This window comes from Cheilinus undulatus, linkage group 7, assembly GCF_018320785.1.
Source record: "Cheilinus undulatus linkage group 7, ASM1832078v1, whole genome shotgun sequence".
In the NCBI taxonomy this organism is placed as follows: Eukaryota; Metazoa; Chordata; class Actinopteri; order Labriformes; family Labridae; genus Cheilinus; species Cheilinus undulatus.
Window position 1 is genome coordinate 7,542,286 of NC_054871.1, and position 6,311 is coordinate 7,548,596.

Consider the following 6,311-nt stretch of genomic DNA (forward strand, 5'->3'; position numbering starts at 1 on the left):
TTACCTCTTTTCTCTCCACATCTCTTTCTTCTCTCTTTCTGCAGCTTCCCCCTGTGTCTTTCTTCAAAAACCCTTCTATTTTCTTGCTTCTCTCTCTCTTCTCTCCTTCTGGGTCGTCCTGTTTCCTAGATCTCCCTCTTGTCTCTTACTGCGTCGTTCTTATCTTTCTCTTTCCGCACTGCCTCTTCTCTGTTTCTGCATCTCCCTTCTGTCACTTCCTGCTTCTTCCTCTTCTCTCGTTCTCCACTATCAGCTTGTTACTTTCTGTAACAATCTTCTCTCTTTCTGCGTCTCCCTCTTTTTTCCAGGATACCAATCAACATTTTCCCGCAACGCATTCTCTCTTTCTACATATCCCTCTTCTCTTTTTTCCCTTCATTGCTTCCATTTCCTGCATCTCCCTTCTTTCTGCATCACCCTCTTTTGCTTTTCTGCATTTACCTCTTTTCTTTCAACATCTTTTTCCTCTCTCTATTGGTATCATATTCTTATTTCTTTCTGCATCTTCCCCCTACCTCTTTCTGCACACCTTCTTCTCTTTTTTCCTAAATTTCTCTCTTCTCGCTTTCTGGGTCACCATCTTCTCCTTTCCTACTTTTCCCATACTCTGCATCTCCTTATCTCTCTGTTTGAATTATCCAGTGGTGGACAGTAACGGAGAACATTTACTTGAGTACTGTACTTAAAGAGGGTGTGTTATACTTTTCTGATTTTTAAAACATGAATATAAAGTCACAATGTTGGGTGTCCATACTTCACATATGTAAATTTTCAAACAGCAAGATAAACGTCTGTGGCAGAAATCTTGGAATTAGAGTGTAAACTGATGAAAACGGTTCATTGGGAATCTCTCCAAGATCTTCATGAGATGAGATTTCGATGGAGCGAACTGATGAGGTCATTGTAATAGGATCTCTTGACTGGTTCGTGGTTCATCCGTGCTGCCGACAAAGTGGAACAGACCGCCCCCAGAAGGCCTTTAAGCCATTTAGCCATTTAGTAACACAGTAATTAAACACTTACCAAACAGATACGTCCTTCTCTATCCTTCGCTGCTGCTGGTTTTCTTCCCCCTCTGTCTCCAAACTATCAGGATCAGACTTCGGGTCTAACACGTACGGACATATATCAAAATTCGCCATATTTTACTCAGTCAGACTGGTTCATTCAAAGTTTACAGGCACATAAACATAGTCATATTGGAGAGGGTGGGCACAAAACATTGAGTCCTGTCCCCGGCCAGCTTCCGGAAAATTGGCCAATCAGAGGAAAGCAGGTCTGTGGCGTGCAGGGAGTTAAAGAGACAGCAGCAAAAATGAAGCGTTTCAGACAGAGGTTAAAATAAGGGTTTTTCAGGACGCCAGTGTGAGACATGAGGAGTTTTTTGAGCTGTAAACTACGTGGGTATCAGAGAGATGTGTAAAGCTTTGAAAAAAGGCATAATACCTCCTCTTTAAGTACATTTTTTCAGTATTTGTACTTTATTTGAGTATTTGTTTTTTTTTTTTGGAAACTTATGACTTTCACTCCACTACATTTCAAAGACAAATATTGTACTTTCGACTCCACTACATTTCTGGGAAGCTTGTCATTACTCATTTTAGGTTCAGCATAGCTTTGTAGTCAGATTGCTTCGCTTTCACACTGTGCTCCTCACAGAAGGGAACCAATCACAGTCACCAGAGATAGGCTAAGTCATCCTCATCAAACAAAACTCAGCAATGGAGATGGCAGGAGAAACTCAAGCTGAAAAACTAGCGCACCCATGGCCATATCTCAGCTCAATGTTTGAGATTTCAGAAATGAGGAATGATTCATATCATCAAGAAAAAAAGACAGTAGTTGTCCTTATTGTTTTTGATTGCATTTTTATGGTGTTTTTATAGACTTTTTTGTAGCAGAGTGGTTCTACGTGTAAGTTAGTACATCATCAGGTAGTTTCAGAGTGACAAGGTTCTGTAAAAGCACTGAGAAAACAATACAGCAATGTACTTAGATTAGAAAATGTACTTTGTACTTTTGAATACTTAAGTATTTTTTAAATGCATGTACTTTTGAATACTTAAGTATTTTTTAAATGCATGTACTTTTGAATACTTAAGTATTTTTTAAATGCATGTACTTTTGAATACTTAAGTATTTTTTAAATGCATGTACTTTTGAATACTTAAGTATTTTTTAAATGCATGTACTTTTGAATACTTACGTATTTTTTAAATGCATGTACTTTTGAATCTTAAGTATTTTTTTAAATGCATGTTATTTTGAATATTTAAGTATTTTTAAATGCATGTACTTTTGAATACTTACGTATTTTTAAAGTAAGTATTGTAGTACTTTAACTTGAGTAAAATTTCACCGAGCAACTTTTACTTGTGCATGATGTGCATGTTATACTTTTTCGTGGCCATGTTTTGGTATTCGTGGCCATAAATTAGTATTTCGTGTGCCTGTTATAGCTATATTGTGGCCACAATTTAAATTTTTTTTGACCATGTCATGTCTGGGGCTCCGTACAACAGAGCTTAGTCAGGTGGCTTTTTAAAGAGAATACGATCCTGTTTGAAATTTTTCCATGCCACCGAAAGCTTGTTTTGCTTGGTGCTGAGCTCAGGCGGATTGTGTTTGGTTTTTATAAATTATATAAAGGAGACTACAGTCTAGACCTGCCCTCTTTGTGGTGAGATAACATTAGTTATTAATTGGCGCTATACATATAAAGATTGGTCGACTGTTTTTAAAACAGTCATAGGAGAGACTCCCTGCCACCCCTACCCTCCACCCCTAATAAAAACAAACTGCCATGAGTTCCTTCTTCCAATGAATAGAACAATGTTATGCTACAGTAGCTTTCAGGGAACTGTGCTGTCATAAACCACTGTCACATGTTGATACTGGCGCCAGTGAATGTTGACTCTTGGTGTTCCCTATCACCGTCAACGACAGACAGAAGACCTGGTGTCAGTTTAGCTGGCGTTAGATTATCTGGTGATGAAACAATGCAAACCACAATGTTTAATGTTTTAAGTCAAATATTTTGTCCTGTACTTCGTCATGATTCTGATGAACTGGAAATGTTTGTACTTTAGCAAAGTACAGTCTTCACACGTGTGCATCACAGTTTCAGTCAGTCATAGGACTTGAACAACGATGGTAACGTTCCCAAATGTGTTTTTGCTGCTCACGCCCATGTCCAACATTTTCTACAAATGTACTCCCTTTATAGTTTAGGATGACTTGGAGCGGTAACCCATCCTTTTGTATTTGCTGATCTGTGTACACATCAGTTTTTACCAAAGCATTGTCAAGTGAATGCAAAACAAAACTCTTTTTCAGGTGAATTTTATACTGATGCTTTCACACATTCTCAAACTCCTGAAAGTTTCTGTACAGTGGTCTGAACCCAAAAAGCCAAATTTCCCACTATTGAGGCCCAACAAAAGACTGTTTACACATCAGTCCCCTCTGTCCTAATACATGTAGATGCAGCTTAAAAAAAAAAACCTAGAATATCATGAAGTTTTTTTTTTTTTTTTTTTTTTTTTTAATTTGAGAAGTCAAACTTTCAGAAATATTTAATGACTTTTTTTTGTTTGGACTTTGATGATTACAGCTGACAGCTCCTAAAAATAAAAAAAAGAAAACACTAAGAATATTAGAATATCATAAAACACCATTTATAAAAAAAAGACCTTCTGGAAAATTTTGCCCATTTAGACCCTCAGTAATTGTTTGGAGCTTCTTTTACACAGTACTGCATCTATGAAACGTGTCATGGAGCCAGTCAGTCCGTGGCACTGCTGGGGTGTTGCTCTGATAGCAGGCTTCATCTCATCTGGATTGTTGAGTCTGGTGCCTCTCATCTTTCTTTTGACAATACTCCAGAGATTCTCCACTAGGTTTAGGTCAGACCAGCTGGCTGTCCAATCAAACACAGTAAAAACAGTTTCTGGTAGTTTTGGCTTCACTGTGGGCGGGTGTAAATGAAATCAGTATCTCCATAGAGCTTCTCAGTAAATAGAAGTATGAAGTACTCTAAAATCTCCTGGTCATGGGCGTAGCACAGGGGGGGAAAGGGTACTGGTTATCCGGGCCCACAGTAGGGAGGGGCCCTGATGAAGCCTGCAATGAAATTTTTGTTTTTATTTATTTATTTCTTAGTAATAAGTGTGATTATTGAATCAAAAGTGACAAAATTAATCAGTCAGCATACTGAAATTTATATTAAATAGAGTAAAATACAATAGGGGCCCTGCTCCTCCCTTAAAAATGTCCAAATGTCCAGCACTGCAAAATAATGCAAGTAAAATTAATGTTAGCATAATACAACAATTCTTGCTTATAAATGGGGAAAATACAATTCAAAAATACATTGAAATGCGAAAAAAAAAAAAAAAAATTATATATATATATACATATATATATATATAGTGCATACAAACAAATACTTGCTAACAGACAGATAAATGGGTGACAAGTTGTGGATCTGATTTACAAAATTATCACATTTAATAAACATTAAACAGAGAAAACAAATTGAGAAAAAAAAAGAAAAAAAAATGAAAAATATTAAACAGAGAAAACAAACAAGAAAACAAATATAAAATAGAATAGAGGGATGAACAATTTGTAGAAATGATGCAGCATTTGTTGATTGGCTAGCCGGTTAAGGGGGGCCCTGTGTAATATTCTTTCTGGGGGACAAAGTCTCTAGCTATGATCCTGCTCCTGGTAGACCACATTGAGCTCTGGACTTGATAAAGCACAGTGTAAACACCCCGTAAACACTGGACTTCTTTGCCCCCTGATCTTCCTCCAGACTCTGGGACCTTGATTTCCAAATGAAATACCAAATTTAGTTTCATCTGAAAACAGGACTTTGGACCACTGAGCAACAGCCTTGTTCTTTTTCTCTGTAGCCCATGTGAGAAGCTTATATGTTGTCAGTGATTCAGGAGTGGCTTAACACTATAACACCATACTTGTGGTCCATTTCTTGGGCCCGTTTGTGTGGTTGCTCTTGATCCACTGACCCCAGCCTCAGTCCACTCCTTGTGAAGCTCCTCTAAGTTACTGAATCTACTTTTTTTGACAATCCTCTGAAGGCTGAGTTCATCCCTGTTGGTTGTGAGTATCACTGATTGTCTTCTGAACATTTGTAAGGTCAGCAGTCTTCCCCATGATTGTGGTTGTGTGTGCTAAACCACAGTGAGCGAATAAAGTCCCAGGAAACCTTTGCGAATTAGACTTTTATACAATAATCTGATATTTTGGGATAGTGGAATTTTGGTTTTTATGAGCTGTAAGCCGTAATCATTAAGACTAAAACAAACAAACAAAAAAAAATCATGAAATGTTTCACTTTGTAGAAGATGAATCTGGAGTAAAAGGAAGTTTAACGTTCTGAAGTAACGTGTTTACTGGTTGCTGCCATGACTGTTGTGCGTCTTTCTGCTGCTCTCAGGTCAGCGGAAGAGAGTTTATGGTGTTGAATAAGTGGGGTTAAAGGCAGACAGCACCCCTGCTGTTTAAACAAGAGTACTGCGATCACAAATTGTGCTGCATCTATTTAAACCTCCTTAAATTTGAATCGATTTTTAACCAACTCATGGATCCTTACATCCCTATGCATGAGGCACGCTCAGTATCACTTGTCCATTTGATCTCACGCTCTACTTATATTTTTTTTAAAAGAATTTAAAGGAACAAACAAAAACTTTTACAGCTACAAAATCGAGATTTTTTCGTACTGTTATGTCCTTATTACTTTAAAAATGACCACTCCTATGAAAGCCTGCACATAGACTCAGTGGGGCACCTGAAAACCCAGTTAATGGGCCCTCCCCAGTAGTGATTTATTGATGATATCAATGAATGTGTGTTGGATCAGTAGCATTGGTGCCAACAGCTACTTCACTTTAGAGCTAAAAAGTGTGCCATTAGTGGGTTCTAATGCTCAAATAAATGACTTATGTGACTTTTTAACCCAATTTCATCACTGTTTTTGCCCATTTTTGCCTCGTTTTTTCAGACTTTAACAAAATTGTGTCACTTTTTAGCAGCTTTTCACCATTTCTCTGGCAATGTTTGCCTTTCTTTACCCATTTTTGCAGATTTTATTTCATTTTTGCCAATTTTCTTCTTTATTGTCTTTGTTATTATTTTTCCCCTAAGCATTATTTCAGTTCCCTCTGCTTTATTCTCTGGTACCCTGATGTTTGTGCAGATCATGGCTGAGCTATGAAATCTGACGTTACTGTCCAAATTTAGTCAGTGTGCCCAGCTACATTGTTATCATTAAAAAAAAGAAG